Source organism: Tenrec ecaudatus, chromosome 2, assembly GCF_050624435.1.
Source record: "Tenrec ecaudatus isolate mTenEca1 chromosome 2, mTenEca1.hap1, whole genome shotgun sequence".
Lineage (NCBI taxonomy): Eukaryota > Metazoa > Chordata > Mammalia > Afrosoricida > Tenrecidae > Tenrec > Tenrec ecaudatus.
In genome coordinates this window covers 252753512-252774821 of record NC_134531.1, presented here as the reverse complement: position 1 = coordinate 252774821, position 21310 = coordinate 252753512, and the positions used below count along the sequence as shown (strand labels likewise).

General features: G+C 36.8%; 2 pseudogenes; one reads left to right on the top strand and one right to left on the bottom strand.

Moving 5' to 3' along the window:
* Window positions 1–291: 291 nt before the first annotated feature.
* LOC142440580 (large ribosomal subunit protein eL22 pseudogene) lies at window positions 292–1711 on the bottom strand (annotated as a pseudogene).
* Window positions 1712–16223: 14512 nt separating this feature from the next.
* Window positions 16224–17161, top strand: LOC142441440 (olfactory receptor 5K3-like; annotated as a pseudogene).
* The last annotated feature ends 4149 nt before the right edge of the window (window positions 17162–21310 follow it).

Sequence of the window (21310 nt, the reverse complement as noted above, 5' to 3'; positions counted from 1 at the left end):
GCCATTGAATTGCATAGTATGTGAATGATACATCAATAAAACTTAGAATATTAAAGAAGAATGTGAAAGAGCATCTTTGAAAGACATATTTGTAATCCCTGAATGTAAAGATGACTATATTTCCTAGATTTATAACTATTAATAAAACACAATATCATGGAAATACATTAATATAATAAACAGGATATCAAACAACAGATATCATGGGTAAATCTGCACAAGTTATTTTTTTTTATTTTTTTAGTTCCCAAGTTTTATTAAAGGGCTTATACAAAATATTCCCGAGAAGACTTAATCCTCACCTTCCTCCTCTTCCTCATCCGGGTTAATCTGGAAGTAGTGTAATTCATAGCTTTCTTTGCTGTTGGCCACCACACGCAACCAATCATGTAGATTATTCTTCAAATATTTTTTTGTGTGAGATAACTCAAATACCTTTTGGAGAAAGGCACCTCAGAGGTTACCGTAATCGTGCTCTTGCTTCTTTCAATGGTTACGACTCCTCCCCCAAGATTACCGCCTTTCCCACTCACCTTGATTCTGTCCTGAATAAACTGCTCAAAATTGGCAGCGTCCATGATTCCATCTTCTACAGGGTGGGTGCAATCCAGCATGAACTTCAGAGCCTGCTTCTTTTTTTTACCCCCCTTCGCCACAGGCTTTTCACAGTTGCCATGGCGGCAGCAGCGGCAGAAAGGGAGGTCAGCGCATTACCAGTTATCTTTATTTTTTTAACTTAAAAGTTTTGTTGGTATATAATTCACAAAACCATACAATTCGATTGTTCACAATCACCTTCAGAGGAGTTGTACAGGAAGACGGCACTGATGCCCATGTGAACAGGTCACTATGGGATCACCAGATTTGCTGACAAGGTAGTCTTATTGGGGGGCTGGGACATGAGACCAGGTCTTTCAGCACCTCAGGCTTCCTTTTAGCTGGTTATAACAGAGAACTGTGCTTGTCACTGCTATTGGTCCTTATTCATATCTCCCTCTTGAGCTTTGTTTCCTTATCGGTGCAGTAGCAACAGTTCCCTGTTTCTTTCTTTCTTTTTTTTTTGTTTTCTTCTTCTTTCCCCCTCACAACTTCCCCCCTCCTCTCCACACCAGTGTCTCGCCAGCATGGGGAAGTGGCTGGGCTATTCAAAGCACCCCTTGGTGTTAATCGCTAGCCAAGCTCAGCTCACATCTTCAGGTGAATATAACCAGCCAGTTGGAGAGAGTCTCAGCAATGGGGTTACAGAGGAGCTCTTAGAATCCACCACCAGCAGGTTCTAGGAGGTTGATGGAGGTGTTCTTATTTTGTTTTGAGAAAAGAATCACAGAGTTCTTCACACACCAGTAGAAATGGAACCCAGCATTTCCAGGTTCCCTGGATGCTTTCTCACTACAGGACAGGCAGACTTCTGAATTAGTATCCAGACTATAGTCTGATGGTCCTCCTCTCTAGGGCATCCACTATAATACCCATTTAAACCCTAGGACAACGCGCAAGGAGCAGATAGTTCTGAGCTGAACAAGAACCTACTGTAGTAAGCGCATTAACAGAACGTATGCAATTTTCCTAAAAAAGACACAAGAGACATAAGGGACTCTTGTAGATTCACTGGAGCTCTCTCTCCCTTACCCCAAACACGATAACCCCTGGAACCTGTTCCTTCCTCCTCAGCAACACACAACCTCTTTTAACTTACCAATATAAAATGCATCTTCCATATCCTACTCTTCAACTCATTAACAATTACAATACCTAAGTATAAGCTTCCTATGATTAATATCAACATGTAAAATCTGCTCCAGAGTACCTAAATTCTGATTATCACTTGCACCCAACTTACACTTCCTCTCCATCTATGCAATCCTTTCTTAAAGTAAAGAGCCAGTACTCCCACACACATCCCAGAAGATAACACTCGATCATCAGCTCACCCATGATGCCACACAAGCAACAGTGAGCATTTGCAGCTGCCATAAATTATTGAGAGGGAAAAAAAAAAACCAGGCAATTCCGGAGGATGACCCAAGCATGACAGTTTACACAGAAGAAGGAGCTTTGAACTGCCAGTGAAAGAGTGTTTGGAATATTACTTAGTGCCATTCAGGAAATTAGAGGATCAATCCTGAAAACAAATGGAAAAATAGAAATACTAGAATCCTCACACTGAAGGTAATTCCAGGCTATAAGGAAATACATAGCAGAAATCGTTAGAAAAGTACAGGGTATTGATAATGGAATGACAGAGATGGAGAACCACATTAATGATCTCAAAGATAAGCAGGCAGAATTCAGCAAATGAGAGAGACTCTCAAACAAAAAAAGAAGAAGAATCTGAAGAAAGTTTGAGGAGCATGTGGGATTCCATGAAATGAAACCATATTTGAATTATTGGGATCCTGCAGCAGCGGGAAATAGAAATAACCCTTCAGCTAAAATAATAAGGGGATTCTTAGAAGGAAATTTCCACAATTGTACAAGGGAGGACAGAGTAACCATTCAGGAAGCAGAGACAATTCCATTTAGATTAACCCCACCACCACCACCAAACATGTTAAGACATATAGTAGTCAAATTATCCAATTTCAGGGAAAAGGAGAGAATCATTACAGCAGCTAGAGATTAAAAAGCAGTCACATATAAAGATTAACAGAGAAGAATGAGCTCAGGCGTGTCAACAGAGACAATGCAGGAAAGAAGAAACTGGAGCAACGTGTTCTGAAAGATGAAGAACACAATTTCAGTCCAAGTATCCTTTATGTAGCAAGGCTCTCCATCAAATTTAAAGGAGGTATTAACAGTTTCTTATATGAGGAATTTAGAGAATTCTTAAAAACAAAATCATCATTACAAAAAAATACTTTCCAATCCTTTATGGGCAGAAAACCAAACGCAGCAGTCAAACATGAGACCACCACAGGATATAACACCACCCTGAAACCAGCACACTGAAAATAATAACGAAAACATTATAGATATGATGGAGATATGAAGACATACACATACCATCCAATAAAGGAGTAAAGAGGAAAATACTAAACACAAATAATATAAGATGGCAGTAATCAGTCTACATTTATGTTTAATTACATTGAATGTGCATCATTTGAATGCACATATTAGAAAACAAAGAGGAGCAAACTGGATTAGACAACGAAATCCATCAATCTTCTGCTTTCAAGAGACATATCTCAAACTCACAAATAAAAATAGACTAAAAATCAAAGGTTAGTGAAATTTTTACCAAGCAAATGGCAATTAAAAAAAATCATGGGTGGCAATACTAATTTTGGACAAAAGAGACCTCAAGGTACATGAGATGAGAAATATGAGTGGGTATTACATAATGCTCAGGGGATCAGCAGACCAAGAACCCATAAAGATAATAAACATGTATGAGCCCAACAAAAGATCTTTGCAATTTGTCAACCAAATTCTCAAAGAGATGAACAGAGAAGTCACTGGATCAACAATTCTAGCAGGGATTTTAATACACCGCTCTCAAAGAAAGATAGATCAAGAGGTTAGAAACTCCACAACTGAAGAGGTGAATAATACAATCAAACAACTCAACTTAATAGACATTTTGAGAACTCTCCTAATAATATAAAAAATTACACGTTCTTCTCCAATGCACAAAGTTCATTCTTGAAAATAGACTACATGCTGGGATACAAGTCAAGCTTGAGAAAATTCAAACACATAGAGGTAATTCAGACCACCTTCTCTGATCACAATGTCAAAAAATTTGAAATTTATAATAGCAAGAACGAAGAAAAATACCTGTAGACTAAGTAACATGTTTCTTAAAAACAAATTGGTATTAACCAAAATGGGAGAGGAAATAATAAGTCCCTAGAAACTAATGAGAAGGATAATACAATATACCCAAATCTATGCAGCACAGCAAAGGCTGTTATCATAATTAAATTTACGGCAATAAATGCACTCATGAAAAAAGTATGGTCGGTACCTTAACTCAGCACCTTCAACAGATAGAAAAGAGCCAACAACATAATCCTTCTAAGACCAAAAGAAAAGATATAAAAATTAGAGTGGACATAAATGAACTGGAAAGCAGAAGACAATGGAAAGAATCAACAGAGCAAAAAATTGGTTCTTTGAAAGGATCAACAAAATCGACAAACAGCTAGCAAACTTAACAAAGAACCCTCCAGTATCATGACCCCAGGTTTAGCATAGAAATCCGGTTAGACCAGAGCATGAAAACTCATATAGATCACAGTTCTCAACACATGGAATCCAGGATAGATAAACCCATGAGGAACATAAGTGGGAGTAGTGATCCCATGAGGGTAGGGGGAAGGTTGTGGGAGAAGAGGGAGAAAGAGAGAATCAATTACAATGATTTATGTATAACAACCCTCCCAAGGGGATAAACAACACAAATATGGGTGAAGGGAGGCAATGCACACTGTAAAATATTAAAATAATAATAATTTATAATTTTTCAAGGGTTCATGAGGGTGTGAGCGGGGGAAGAGAAGGTAGCAGATACCAAGGGCTCAAATACAAAGAAAATGTTTTGAAAATGATGATGGCAACATATGATCAATTGTGCTTGATATATCGATACATTGATTTATGGATGGTTGTAAGAGCTGTATCAGCCCCTAAGGGGTTCACAATATAACTGTTGAAAACAATAGAGAATTTCAGTAGAGTAGCAGGACACAGAATTAACGAGCAGAAATAATTAAGCTCTTATATATCAGCGATGGTAACTCAGAAAATGATATCAAGGGATTAGAACCATTCACAATAGCCACACATAGCCAATGTACCTATGAATAAACATAACCAAACATAAAACCTGTACAAAAAAGTACAGAATATTACTATAAGTCACCAAAGAGGATCTACACAAATGGAAGTATATTCTATATTCGTGATTCGGCAGACTCGATATAATGAAAATATCAATACCACCTAAAGCAGTCGACAAATTCAATGTAATCCCGATCCAAAATCCAGCATCATCCTTCAAAGAAATGGGAAAACTGATTACTAACTTCATATGGAAAGGGAAGGAGGACAGGATAAGAAAAGAACTCCTCAAGAAGAAAAACAAAGTAGGTATCATTGCATTACTAACCACAGAACCTATTATACAGGCACAATTGTCAAAGCATTCGCTACAGATATAATGATAGACAGTCGGATCAATGGACCAGCACTGAAAACTCAGAGATAAAAACATCCATATGCAGACAACTGATTTTCAACAAAGGCCCTCAATACGTTAAATGTGAAGCAGATGGCCTCTTCAAAAATGGTGTTGAAAGACCTGGACGTCCAAGATAGAAGAATGAAACAAGACCCATATCTCACTGCATGCACTAAAACAAACTCAAGGTGGACTAAAGACTTAGATGTAAAACCCAAAGCAATCAGCATCATCAGTGAGGAAATTGGGAGGAGCCCCAATATAGGGAATACATGGGCTAGAAGAATTAACAAAGGACACACTATGTGGATGATAAAATAAATGATTGAGAACTATTAAATATAAAACATTTGTGTACATTGAAAGACTTTATTTTCAAAGTTTAAAAGAAAACCCACAGACTGGGAAAAGATATTTCATACCCACATAACAGACAAAGGACTAATTATTAAGATTTACAGAATTTTACAAGCTTATAACAAGGAAAAAATCCTAATAACCCTCTGAGAAGATGGGCAAAAACCTGAATTGAGAATTCATGCAGCATAACACTGGGATGCTTAATAAACACTTGAGGAAGTGTTCCAGATCATAAGCCATGTAGGAAATGCAAAGGAAAACAAAAATGAGATACCACCTTATGACCATTTCTGTAGATGATTTAAAAAAAACAACTGAGAACAACCAATGTAGGGGACAGGAATTCTCTTCACTGCTGGTGAACTTGTAAATATGTACAATCACTGTGGAAGGCAATGTGGCAATACCAAAAACAGATGGAAATTGAACTACCATGTGACCCCACAATATCAGTACTGGGCATATGTACCCAAAAGAAATAAGAAACACGTCACAAACAGACACTTGCTCCCCCATGTTCATTGCAGCACAGTTAACAGCAAGAAGCTAGAAACACCCTAAATCTCCATCGATAGAGGAGTGGATAGTAAAACGCTGGTGCATACATACAGTGCAGTACTATGCCTCCCTGAAAAAACAGCGATAAAACAGAGAAACACCCGAACTAATGGAGCGATCTGGAAGACCTTATGCCAAGTGAACAAACAGCAGAACGGGGACAAGTTCAAGCTTGCAGGGCATCCAGTTTTCTGGCTGGGTACCAGACAGCCTGGTAAAGAGCTGGACCAGTGCCAATGTACCACACACCTTTCGCTCCAGATAAGTATAGTGTAAGTCACTTGGCTGGTGGGCACCTCACAACAGTTGGAATCAAATGGCCAGGGGGCAGGGGCATGTAGTTGCTGAGTGGTTGCCACGCGGACCTGGGGCGAAGTCTTCCAGAGAGGGAGGCAGCCGTGTCAGAGGGATGAGGCTTATTGATGGGAGAGGCACCTTAGGAGAGAGGTGGGACCAGTCAAAATTGTGCATGTCTTTTATAGGGAGGGGAAGGATGCTGATCTCCAGGTTGGGGGAGGAGAAAGAAGGATGCTCTTTGGATTATTAGGTAGGGAGGGTTTTTAGTGATGTGCAGCAGGAGGGCAGAACTGACCTAGGCTGTATGAGGGTAAACTGGGAACTCAGGAAGGGTGCCTCAGAACACTGGGACACTGAAGCCTGACCTTTGGGGTAGACATCATGTCCCAGACGCTGTATCAATGAGACCCCAGGTGAGGACTCTACTGGGGGCACTGGACTCTATCACAGGCACATATGTACCCTGAGGAATTTAGCACGTAAAATACATAGTGTCTGAGGCAGAAGAAGACAGTTGTACCAAGAGCAGTTTACTGTTGGTTGGCGAACAAACAAGGGCTTGGTATAACTATACCAGGTACGCGGTATTAAGACATGTATTATCTTGGTAACCCTGCAGTGGCCATCCTGTTATATTATGCGAATTCTCGTTTGTATTAGGGTGTATCTCAGATGTGCGTTGTCATTGGGGTTCACGCTCTGGAAGCTGCGTTATTTGCTTTATTATTTTTTTAAATAAAATCCAGGGATGTTCAGCCTACACTGAAAGAAAAGAAAACAGGGTTTTGGGGGAAGCAGGTGTTTGGGTGGGGGTGGGGTGACAAGAGATAGATAATTTCAGGAAGTACAGAAAGGAAAAGCATGTTTAGCAAAACATGTATGAGTATTCAAGAATGTGTACAATTAGGTTTGGCACGATTCAACTATGGAATGATATGACTTTTGTATTGGCTTCCAAATTACAGCAAATTAATTAAAACATAAATAAATAAAATCAAAACAAAGGTCCAGGAATAGGTTTGTCATTCACACTAAATCCTAGCTCCCACTTAAGAACAATCAGTTCTTACATTATGGACCTGCTCAATACTCACCTTCATGAAACAATCACTGTAGATAAGGGTGCTACAGCAAAGTGTGGTGAAGAAAGCAGAGGGTGCTGGCTTTCAATAGGAATAGTATCTGGGGTCTTAATGGCTTATATTTAAACAAGCAGCCATCTGAGTGAGAGTCAATTAAGTACAGGGAAGAGATATACCAGATTGTGTGATCCAAAGATAACAATTACAAATCTCAAAGACAGTGAAGAGCAAAGTTTCAGAGCAAAACTTATGAACAGTAACTTCCTGGAGGGCTATGGGGGATGATGAGAACCCTAACTCATCTGCAGAGTTTCTGGTCAGACGGGGCCACTGGCACATCCGCTCTAGCCATGTGTGAGAGGCTCCATCAGCCTTGCTAAAGGCAGAGAGCATCATATTCATGATTTTGCTGGGTCCAACTCGACACTTGCCTAGTTGACCACCCTATAGATGCTACTTGAATTTGTTCCGGATGCAAGCATTTCTTGCCGGTTCCAGGACAGAAATTTCTTCCCTGGACTTTTCATATTGTCGGTGGTCATTTCCTTCTTACACACTATTGGCATTTTCCTCTGTATACTGTTAGGTTTTCACATTACCACCTTCATGCAATTTTGTTTTGGATACTTTTCAGTCTCCCAGCTGTGAAGCACAAGGGGAGTGGGTGCATATTATGATAAAGGATACAGGGGTATGTAGGGAATATTGTGGAGGGGGGTAAGGAGAGAAAGGGTATCTCGGGAGTAACTGAGGAAAACAGGAAGAGGAGGGAGCACAGGTATAAATTGTGATTGCAGCAACCATCTTAAAGTTACTTTATCTATGGTGGTGGGTTTTTTTCTAAAACTGATGTGGGACTGATTGTACAATCCTCCATGACATGACTGACTGAACTATTGAATAATATGATATGTAAATTATTTGCCAATAAAATTTTTGGAAAAAGATAAGTGTACAATCATCAGCACAATCAATTTTAGAACATTTTCTTCTGTCTTGTACTCATTGTTATTAGTTCTCATTTCCCCCCAACCACTCCTGTCATACCTCAAGGAACCATTAATCCAATTACTTTCTCTACAGATTTACTTCTCCAGGATTTTATGTATAGGGTAACATTTAAAAAGCAAAAGACAAAATAACAAAATAAAGTAAAACAGGAAAAAACTCAATCTAAAAGAAATGAGAAAATATTTTAAAATGGTAACAAATTTGAAATGGTCAGTCAAATGATAAGGTGGCAAGTTTTAACCTTACAGCACCAGCAACAATCCACTTTCCAATGTATTTGGCATGATAGCAGGGATATTGACATCTCTGGTCTGTGGTGAGGGGTAATTCACCAAGGGCATAATCCACATGTCTTTCCACTTCACTTTTTTTAAACCTAAAACAATTTAAGAATGGGTCAAAAAGAGACCAAATGGTATGTTACTGCATTCTAACCTAACAACCTTTGCTATAACAAAGGTTACAATGCTCTCTCTGATGACTCACCCCACAACTATGGTCAGAGAGGATTCACTGGGGACTTAATCCATGTGTGGACACTGCAAGTGGATTTGGGGTTTCCACTGTCATCCAAAGCCTTCTGTAAACTGATACCATTCTTTCATTTGGATTTGGATTTTATCATTTATAATCTTTGGATCATACAAGCTGGTGTGCTTCTTCGATGTGGACTTTGTTGATGTCTCACTTAAATGGCTGGTTGTTTGAAAACAAGTTTTAAGACCCCCCAATGCTGTTTTTTAGATAGTCGGGCATTATCTAATTTCTTCACCACACGTTGCTATAGCACATGAGGATGAGTATCAAGCACGGGCATGTCATACATAATCACTGCTCTTAGGTTGGGGGTAGAATTAAGTGAAAGCCCCAAATGTGAAAATTCATGTATCTATGGTTTGTATACATCTGTGGTTCACCTTCAAGATATCAGTGTAATTTTATGTGAGAATACATGCTCAAACATCCCCTTGAGGTATAAGGTGATTCTATTGATAGTGTCATTAATTCAGCCTATGGTATAGAATGTAAATACTAAATTATGTTCATTTAAACCAGATATCAATTGTAAAACATGAATTGTTGACTTGTACAGTTTAAACTCTTAAGTGACTTGACACAATTTACACAAACAATAAGGGTAGGTAATGGGGTAGAACTTTCAATAAGTCATTCACAGTAGCAGAACCATACTTACCAGGTTAATACATGTCATAATAAAGCAAGGAGGGCATGAAAATAAGTAGTGTAAGTGTATTTGAGAAATACAGGTAGGAAAGTAATTGTGTTTAAGTGTAAGGTCACCATTCATGGTGCACCGTAAACATGAGAGATCCAAACCAACATCCAATGACTGCCAGTTGTTAAGACCCTTGGGGTAGCAACACACAAAATCACTTTAAAGTGTTGAAGAGCAATGCTGTCACATAGAGGACTAAGGAGCCCCTCACCAAATTCATGGTATTTTCAGGTACCCGATATGCATGTAAAACTTGGACACTGAATATAGAAGACTGAAGGAGAATCAGTACATTTGATTTGTGGCTTTGGCTAATCATATTGAAAGTACAACAGACTGCCACAAGAAAAAACAAGAATATCTGTTTTGGAAGAAGTACAGCCAGAGTGGTTTTAAAGGCAAGGATAGTGAGACTTCATCTCACTTACTTGGGACATGTCAGAGAGACCAGCCACCGGTCAAAGATAGCATACTTGGTAATATAGAGGGTCAGCACAAAAGAGGAAGGCCTTCGACAAGATGAATTGGCAGCAGCTGCAACAATGGAAGCAAATATAGGCAATTGTGAGGATGGCTCAAGACAGTGCAGTGTTTTGTTCGTTGCATATTATGCTGTATGCCTAGGAACCTAACAAGTCCTCTTGAGGAAATCAAATTGAACTCATGGATAAGGAGAATGGAGCAGAAGGATAAAGAAGATGTTAAGGAAACATTATGAGCAAGTTCATTAAGTTTAGTTTGAACTTAATGCAAAGAACAATGAGGTGATGTCCATGGCTAAGTACACTGAACAGAGAGGAAGAAAACAAGGGGAAGGGAGACAAAGTCAGAAGGTGGAGTATTTGCAACAACAAAACATGGAAAATGGATTTCGTTTGAAAAATAATGAAGGATCATTAAATATTTTTCAGCAAAGGAGTATTGTTTCTGTCATTTATTCAACACATATTTACTGAGCACTAAAAAGGATTTGATAGTATTCAAGATAATGAAAAAATAATAATAAACAAATTCAAAAACTTCCTCCCTTCTTAAATCTACGTGCTACTGTGGTGGTAGAATAGGGATGATAATTTATACTTGTACCACAAATAAATATAGTATATTTAGGATTAATTAGTTGCATATTGAAGACAAAAGAGTAAGAGTAAGCCTAGGGTGAACAGAAGAGCTTTGGGGGCATAGTGGTTAAGCATTGTACTGCTAATTGGAAGGTCAGCAGTTCAAAAGCACCACTTCCTGTGTAAGAGAAATATGAGACTTTGTACTCCCATAGGCATGATTAAATTTGTTCTAGTTTTTAATATTTTCTGCTTCCTCTTTGAGGTTTTTCTACATTTGACTTACCATTTTGTTAGTTTGCTGTTGTCATTTTGTATATATTTTTTGTATCAGAATTCAGAATACGTAAATCTGCAGAGACAGTAACTGGCTTACTGAGTCTTGGGTGTATGGAAGGGGAGGGCGCTGGGAAATGGGAAGCTAATAACAATGAGTGAAAGAAAGAAGAAAGTGTTCCTAAATTGATTGTGGTGATGATTGTACAACTTTCTTATATAACTGAATATAGAATTGCATGATATGTGGATTAAGTGCCAATAAAACTGTTTTTTTTTTTAAAAAATAAAGGAAATATAGAAAAGAACTTGGAGACAAAGGACACTTATAGAGGTCTAAATACAGGCATGTATATATGTAAATACAGTTATATACAAGGACAGGGGTATAGATCTATGTACGTATATTTATTTATGAAGTATTACAGTAGCAGATGGACATTGGGCGTCTACTCAAGGACTCCCTCAACACAAGACCAATTTTTCTATTAAGATGGCACTCTGTGATGTTCACCTTCCCTGACACAATCTCTGAAGACAAAATGGATGCATAAGCAAATGTGGTGATGAAAGCTGATGGTGCCCAACTATGAAAAGATATAACATCTGGGATCTTATAGACTTGAAGATAAACAAGCAGCCATATAGCTGAGAAGCAGAGAAACCCACTTGAAAGAAGCACACCAGCCTGTATAATCATGAGGTGTTGATAGGCTCAGGTATCAAAGACACAAAACAAAACAAATAATCAAAAAGCATATCAATGGGAATGAGGGGGAGGGCAGAGTAGAGACCTAAAGTCCATCAGTAGTAAATTGCATACCCCCTGTTGGAAGAGCCACAATGAAGAGAAGAGCCATTCAGGGTGCAGTATAGCACCGATGAAACACATAACCTTCTTCTAGTTCTTTAATGCTCCCCCCCTACCACACGCACACACCATCATGATCCCAATTCTATATTATAAATATGGCTAGACCAGAACATGTATACTGGTACAGATAAGAGCTCACAGTACAGGGAATCCAGAGTGGATAAACCCCTCAGGAACAATAAGGGAGCAGCAATACTAGGAGGGGAAGGGTAGAGGGTGGGTGGCGTCTAAGGTGGAACCTATCACAATGATCAACATATGGCCTCCACCCCAGGGGATGAACAGCAGGAAAGTAAGTGAAATGAGACAGTGGTCAGTGTAAGACAAGAAAAAAACATTGTAAATAATCACGGGGAAATGGGAAAGGATGGGGGTGAAAGAGGAGCTGATGCCAGGGGCTCAAGTAGAAAGAAATTTTTTGAAAAATATGACAACATATGTACAGATGTGTTTGACACAATGGATATATATAGATTGTGATAAGAGCTGTAAGCATCCCCCCCCAAAAAAAAAACAGAAAAGAGTTTCAGTTTATATTATATGTAAAAAATGATGAAACCTTAGAATCAGTTCAAGCTTTTTCCAGGGTTGCTGGATGAAAATTGACCTGTTACGAGGGAGGTTGAACAGAAAAGAGGAAAGTAAATTCCCTAGTTCAATGTGTCTAGATAATAAAGTCAATGTTTTTCTCATCGGGATTTAAAGGACACGGAAACAAATTCATTCCAAAGTGTGAAGAAATCCCAAACCCTAGCTGAACTCATCATACCTTTTTTGCCAAAATCAAAATTAATTTTCATAAACCACCTCCTCAACCTACCTCATGCTGCGACCCTTTAACACAGTTCCTCATGTTGTGGTGACCCCCTACCATAAAATTATTTTCATTGCTACTTCATAACTCTCATTTTGCTACTGTTATGATTCATAATGTAAATCTGATAAGCTGGATATATTTTCATTGTTACAAATTGAACATAATTAAAGCATAGTGATTCATCACAAAAAATATGTAATTATATATTGTGACATATTTATTTCTAATGACAAATAAATGAAATGTTGTCTGGAAGCATGGTGTAGCATGGATATCAGTCTTCACGCAGGGTACTCATCTGTGGGCATATGTGTATGTGTGCGGACCCACCTGGAGACAGATAGAGGATCGGTGACTCAATTCCTAAGACCATCGGAAATATGTGTTTTCCAATGGTCTTAGGCAACCCTTGTAAAAGGGATCATTCTAACCACCAAAGGGGTCGCGACCCACAGGTTGAGAACCATTGTTCTAAGGAGGGGTCAAAGCAGTCTGAAACTTTTTCCTGCTCATTTTATATTATATGTAAAAAATGATTACAAAACAAACAAAAATGATGACAAGGATTTTAAAAGTAGATGAGCTATGTAAGAATCAGCAAAATGATTGCTACAAACTTTAGTGAGGGTCATTTGCTTTAACGTCAATGACCTACTGAGCATCTTTAATTACTGTCACGTGGTTTCTGTGTTTGGGAGCATGAATCTCCCCGCTGATATACACTGATGTAATTTCAAGAAAATCCCTTTAGAATTGGATGCAAAATGAGATTTCTACTGCAATTATAATCACAAACCTATTACCAGTCTCCAAGATTTTCATTCTTTAATCCCAAAGGTTTTAAATCCAAGATTCATTCTGAGAAATTCTACTAGTCCTAACATCATAAGGCAAGTAACAAGCTGTTAATTAGTCCTATTTAAAAAAAGAACAGGTAAGGGAAATATCCTAACTTACTTTTAATATTGATATCCAAAACTATTTACTGTTATTTCCATTAAGAGTTCAGCTCAGTGGTTATTCTTCTAGCTGCTGTCTACATTGAGGGCTACGGAAGCTAAGATGGGACAGAATACTGTCATTTAGCTTGGCTTTTTCTAATTACAAGGTAGAATTTAAAAATATACAATTGAGAGCACACAACCATTCCATTAAATAATTCAGATATGTGTATTTAAAGTATTTCTAATTTAGCTGAATAATTTAATGCCTTATTAGTTAATATTTTAAAGTAAACAAAATATTTAGCCTTTGTCTTCATTTTTATATTTTCATAAGTTAATTTCAATATTGTGGAAAATAAGGTCCTTTGAATATAGAGTTTACATGATTAGTATCTTCAGTTGAGATAGCCTGCTGCTATCCCTAGTTAATAAGAGAACTATTCTTTTAACACCAAATATAATTTGTTCTGAAAATTCCTCAAAAGTGCTCCTCTTTTTCAAAGGGCTAGAAACTAAAGGATAAAGGCAAACTTACTTTAATACTTAACTTACAAGCGATTATAATCTAATTCAGAAAATCTTATCTTTTTCAAGCAAAGAAATAGAGTAGATAAGCTTGCAAAAAATGATTGATTTATTCTGCAGACTTCGAGTTTATTCCTACTCAAATGGGGTTTCCAAGGTTTTATAAATCTTTAGAAGAGTAGCCTCATCTTTCTCCAGTTTGTGGATTTGATCTGCCAACCTTGTGGTCAGCAATCCAATGCTTAACCAAAGAATGCAACTAGGGTTCCTTGGTGGATATAATAATGTCACTACATTGTATACCTGAAAAATCTTGAATTGGCAAATGTTATATGACATGTGTTCTTACAGCAATGAAAATGAAGTTAATTCAAATAATACAAAGACATCCTTTTTTCTCAAATAGTTTTTGAAACTTCCTTCATTGGCTCTTCTTTAAAGTAAATAATTACAATTTTCAAAGGTCAAAGATTACCACTAGTATCACTGGATAATCATGAAAAGAAATCACTTGTCCCTGGTGATAAAGCTAGACCAAATGTTTGAATGAATTCTGTCTCTGTACCATAGAATGTTTACAGCTGCTTTCCCAGAAGTATAAACCGCAGTTCATCTCAAAATGCTTGCAATGTAATAAAGAAATTGGTGTACATATAAAAAATCAATGCAGATTAAACAAGACAGATTCAAGATTACATTGGGTATACAACATATATACTTAAAGGCTCAGAAAATGGAGCTCTATGTAAATTGGGTGATTTAGTAAAAACTTTGTTAAGTAATATTATATATAGATTATGCCTTAATTAAAGCTTATAGATATTTGGTAAAATGCAAATATGTATATTTGTATCAATTATTTATAAGAATTAGTGACATGGGGAGAGTCTGGGTACACGGAAATGAGCTTGGCCCTGGAACGGGGAATGAGGGAGTTGAATAATGGGTGAACACAGAGAGAACAAGTTATGAGTGGTGACTATGGTGAAAAAGATAAGTGTGGATGGGGGTACAGGGAACCATAAATGCCATTTTAAAGAATGTGAATTTATCTTAGAGAAAACTAATATTGAAATATTCTTGGCAACAGAACTTTTCTCTGGCAGCATTATGAAGTAGTAGTCACTGAATTCCAATACAGGTTAACTGACCTGGAAATGATCAGGAGAATTTGACCTTAAATAAGTAATTGAACAATTGGGAGCACCTATCTGATACAGAGTAGCGGTCTCTACAGAACAAACTATAGAGGCTACATCATGAAAGTCTATAAAATCTCATCAGTTAACCATAGTTATTAGAGTTTGGTCGGCAAGCTTCAGACTAGAACACAGGTGACCCTTGTGACTAGAAACAGGATGTATTCGGAAGGGGACAATAATATTCTAGTCACATGTAGGCTCAGAAAATTTTCTCTAGAATAGAATGAGTTAATAAAGCATAGTAAGGAAATCAGTACATATTTAGTTTCCTAGTTTTCAAATGCAATTTTCTTCGAAGAGGCTTCATCTAAATATGTAGTGATCTTTGTGTACTTTCTAAAATATAATTTAACAAATTTAAAATATCTGCTCAACTGTGATAGTATGTAAAAAAAAAAGTTTGCTCAGTGGAAACAATATCTATAAACAAGAAAATGGATTTTAAATATACTTTAAGGATGATCACTACAAGAACTGACACTGAAATACTGAAGAACACTGAATCAATAGCAGTTTCCAGTTATCCATTCTGCCCATATGGATTTATAAGTACAAATCTTTCATTAAAAGCATTTAGCAGGAATTATCAATGTATACATGTGATCTTAAGCTTTACCCTTTGAGTAATGTAAGGTGAAACTTTGGGATAACAAATATCTCTTAAGATACAACAGGAAACTTGAAGAAGTGTTGCTGCTCCTGTTGTCCCAGAGAAATTTGAAGGAAAAATTATGTTGTATATTCTACATTAAAATCTTCTTTCTCCATAATCCCAATTTTAACAGAAAGAAGGCATGACTGGGGTTAACTACTCGTTGACAGCTGACTTCATCCCCATAGGATTTACTGATCGCCCAGATCTGAAGACCCTGCTGTTTGTGGTGTTCTTTGTCGTCTATCTGATCACCATGGTGGGCAATCTGGGGTTGGTGGTGTTGATTTCCATGGAGCGCCGTCTGCACACACCCATGCACATCTTCCTGGGCAACCTGGCTCTGATGGATTTCTGCTGCTCCCCTGCCATCACCCCAAAGATGTTACAGAACTTCTTTTCTGAGGACAGATTGATTTCCCTCCATGAGTGCATGGTCCAGTTTTATTTTCTCTGCCTTGCTGAAACTGCAGGCTGCTTTCTCCTGGCAGGAATGGTCTATGACCTCTATGTGACCATATGCAGACCACTGCAGTACCACACCATGATGTCAAAGAAACTCTGCATTTGGATGATCATAGGGGCCTACATAGCTGGAAATCTGCATTCCATGATTCATGTGGGGCTTTTATTAAGGTTAACCTTCTGTGGGTCTCATCAGATCAATCACTTTTTTTGTGATGTTCTCCCATTATACAGACTCTCCTGAGTTGATCCTTACCTCAATGAACTGATGGTACTTATCTTTTCAGGATCAGTTCAAGTCTCCACTATTATGGCAGTCTTAATCTCTTATCTTTGCATACTTTACACCATTTCCAAATGAACTCCAAAAAGGGAAGAGGCAAGGCCTTATCTACTTGCGCATCTCACTTTCTTTCTATCTCAATATTCTATGGCTCTCTTCTCATCATGTACATTCAGCCAAGTTCAGGTACAGATGGGGATAAAGATATACCAATTGCTATATTTTATACTCTAGAAATCCCTTTATTAAACCCTTTTATCTATAGTATAAGAAATAAGGAAATAATAAGTGTTATGAAAAAATTATTAAGAAGAGAAAGCATATCAATCTGAAATAAATATCACCTATGACTAACTGATTTTGATTAAACTTTTTTCAAAGTCCAGATACAGAGAAACTGGAAATGAGTACCTAGTAAATCAAATAGTAAAGAGGAGCTTTAAATCATAAAATATATACATGTTTAAATAAGTTCTAAAGGAAGTGTTAATCTAAACTCTAAATACTTTTAGGAGGGAAGTGAATTGCTACTCTTAAAGGAGAATTGGAAAATATTACATGTTTTCATGTATTCAATAAATCCTAGAAATATACTGGGTATATATAGGTAACCTCATTTAGCATTACTGACAAATATTTGGGATTCCTAGTCATAATCGTACAATCTCACACGCATTTTTTCTCATGTTATTCAAGCTATATCCTCTATTAGAAATAAAATATGCATTTGAATTTCATCCTTAATTTTCTTTGCATTGTTTAAGAGTTTAATTTTGAATACATTTGTATATATACAAAAATATATTAAAATGTGGCTATTTATGGCAAATGATTTATCAATGTACCATTAATATTTGTTTGCAATATTTATTTTGATAAAATTTTAATTAGATCTATTAATTTGTTTACATATAATTTTTCTTATGCTTATTACTTTAGAGTTCTGTTTTTTATCTTGAGGTCTGATATTAACTGACATTTTCCCCATTGTTCTTTTTCATTTTCTTCATCTACTCTTCCTATTTTCTCTTTTGCATGGAAATTTAAATATTTTCACTTGACTTTTGATATTTGATGTAACTTTTTAGGGGTCTAATAATAATAACTCACAGATTCATTTCATTTCATTAAACATCAAAGGAGAACTTCTTTGGGGACAATAATAAATGATACTGAAATCTCAAGAATTCTAGATATTCCTGAGGAAAAAAACTGTAAAGCAGATAAATTTTAATAAAATATTAAATTATTTTTATCAAATATCAATATAATTAAAAGGTTAATTTTAGATCAGGAACCAATATATCAGTGTGTAAATTGAATTAACACATGTAAATTTTTGTATAAAAATTTTGAGGACAAAATGAGGAGCTGATGCCAAGAGCTCAAATTGAAAGTAAATGTTTGGAAAATAATGATGGCACCATATATACAAATACACTTGATACAATTTGTGTATGGTTTGTTAAAAAAGATGTAAGAGCCCCAATAAAATATTTTAATAAAAACTTTTTTGTGTTAAATTATTACAATAAATCAGTAAAGAAATGATTGTTTAATAAATGGTCCTATGTCCATTGTTTAGCTATTTAATTGTTCCACTTGTGTTAAAATCTGTATGCCTCTTTCATTCAAAGATTTTTCATAAATGTATTCTGTATTTTCTTTTATTCAGCGCATGAATTTTTCTATACAGCACTTTAATTTGACCAGAATTCAATTACAAAGTTTTGAGTAATTGGCTAAGAGTGAGAATGAGAATAACATCTCCTCTTCCTCTCTCATCACATCCAGTTTTCATACGATGGCAGCTCCATCTCTAAAGCATAGGTTGTCCTACTGAGGAGGTTCCAGGTAGAACAAACTGCAAATACAACTGTCTGATTTTCTTTAATACTCTCATTAGTAATATCTACTACATTCAATGGTGCAGGGCATAATTAACTAATGCTATCTTTCTCATACAAACCTCTAAACACAGATGAAAATTTAATTTTAAAAGACAGTAATATTTAAAATATAATAATAGTGGAAACAGGAAAAACAGCAGAGATATTTGCATTATGCTAGACCAACTTAGAGAGGACTCAACATAGAAACACTGGATTAAAAGATTAAATTTTAAATATGAATTTTATTTCTCTATAAGCTCAATCAGGCTTAAGATGGTTTTGTCAGCAAAGATACCAGCCATTTAATCTAAATCTAATGAACTGAGGTGAGGAAAAAAGAGAGAACTCATGATCTCCAGAGAGAAGAGATGGAAGTGGAACACATCGTTTGGACACTAGGTCACTGTGTTGAGAACCTTCTAGAAGACTGAGAAAGAGTGTGCATTGCAGCACCAGAGAGATAGCGAGAGGTGGCAGAATATGATGGGTTGCAGAAACAGCAGAACCAGGAAATTCACAGGAGATGATGCAGTAGGCTTGCAGACGCTCAGAGAGATAAGAGTTCAGTGCCGTCAGGTAGGCTTGCTGGCAGAGTAGGTACATGAGGGCAGTTGGTGGATCAGGGTTTGGTGATCCATGATGTTATGCCAAAGTTTAATATGTGAATAGGCTGCCTCTGGACACTTGTCAGCAGGGCAGAGGCTGACAGGTCATGGGGCTGAGGATTAGAGAAGGACCTATCTGTAGATGCCATTAAATGAAGTAATCCTGATAGAAGAACTGGATACTGAGTATTCCTGAGCACTAATTGCAAATTCTACCTTGTTGTTTCTTTACACAAAATAGTAAGGATAAAAAAAGAAAGAACTGAGAGCCATGGAAATTTAACCCTGTCAATGTAATCTTTTACATTGTTAATCAACAAAAAATGAGCACCCTTTGAAGGTTTCTTTTATGATTATGAAATCAAAATAAATCAGAAGGACCCAAATTAGGGCTATGAGGAAGATGCCAAATGATTTGCAATTGAATTTTTGACAAATTGCCCTTATTTTATAAGAAGAATTAGCATGAATAATGGAGAAGAACTCTCTGATGAATGTTTCCCTAGAAACATCTTTGGCTGAGGCTTTAGCTACCTGGCTGGAATCACTCATATTAAGCAGATGATACTGCTGTTCTTTGGTCCTATAGAAAGCCAACAAGTGGAATGCCCTGAGCATCACAAAAACACTGTCACTATGACCTTTGCTCTTGACCAGGTCACTGTTGAATCACTTCCACATTTTGGTAGACATTGCTTTGATTGGCCATTGAGTTCAAGACTGTGTTGATACAACTCGTGGAACCAGTTGAAATGTTCTTGGTGCTGGCTGTCATGGCTTCTGCTAAACATTTCTTCTTCCATTAAACACAGACCAGATTTTTCCTCAAAGTTTGATGTAGATATTGTGCCCCCGTGGGCTTCAACTTCAACATTCTCTCATCCCTTAAAACAAGTTATCCATTTATAAACTGCTGGATTTCTAAAAACATTATCAACATAAACTTTGTAACATCAATGATTTCACCACTATTCAACTATTCTTCACCATAAATTTGATGTGAGTTCTTGCTTCAGAGTTAGCAGAATTCATGTTGCTCTACTCGGGGCTCTTTTCAAACTGGTGTGTTATTCATCTAAGTATAGATTCTGTTGAAACATACTATACTGTTAGTATAAGTTTATTTTACTGGAAAATTAAAAAAACTTAGTCCATCCATTTTTTCACAGTATGTATTTCGCATGAACGTTTTGAAGGTCCCTCATATAACCATATATAAACCCAAACCTCACTTCCATTAAGCTAGTCCCTGTGACCCTAGAGGGCAGCTTAGAACTACTCCTGTGGGGTTCCAAATTGTAATACTTTTACCAGAGCAGGAAGCCTCATCTTTTGCACAAGCTGCTGGTGATTTCGAAGTGCTGAGCACATGGTTAGCAGCCCAATATATTACCCTCTACACCACCAAGGTACTTCAAGCATACTCGTATTAAATTTCTTTTTGATTCACCCATAATAATTATTAAACACTAGGTGTCAATTTGTGAGGTTATAAAAATACCTATTTTTCCTTACACGGATCGATCCTATGGTGGTTTTCTAGCAGCAATATTCTGCTTGTCAAGTTCATTCTACTTGTATTGCTTTAAAATATAGCTTAGCTATCTGTGAAATTCTTAGATCAGAGTTTATCCTTGATTTTATTGAAAATAGTGATACATAGTGATCTTGTTGAGATATCAAGGCAAATCCGTCATCTGTCTTTGAAAATTAAATTCTGTTTCTGAACTAATTCTGCATTGTGACTTTGCTTTATTTTAAAGTTCACTTTAATTATTTTACTTCGAGCAAGATATTGGCCCAGTCAGACACACAACAAGGAACCTCTATAATAGGGGTAGCAACTTTCTACCTGTGGGCTGCATCATTAAGATCAGCTAACATCACACACCTCACCAAGAGGAAGCTATTCTAGCCATCACATTAGGGGTAAGTAAATCAAACATTTGGCCAAATGTAGAAGGCTAATTTTTAAGTCGATATT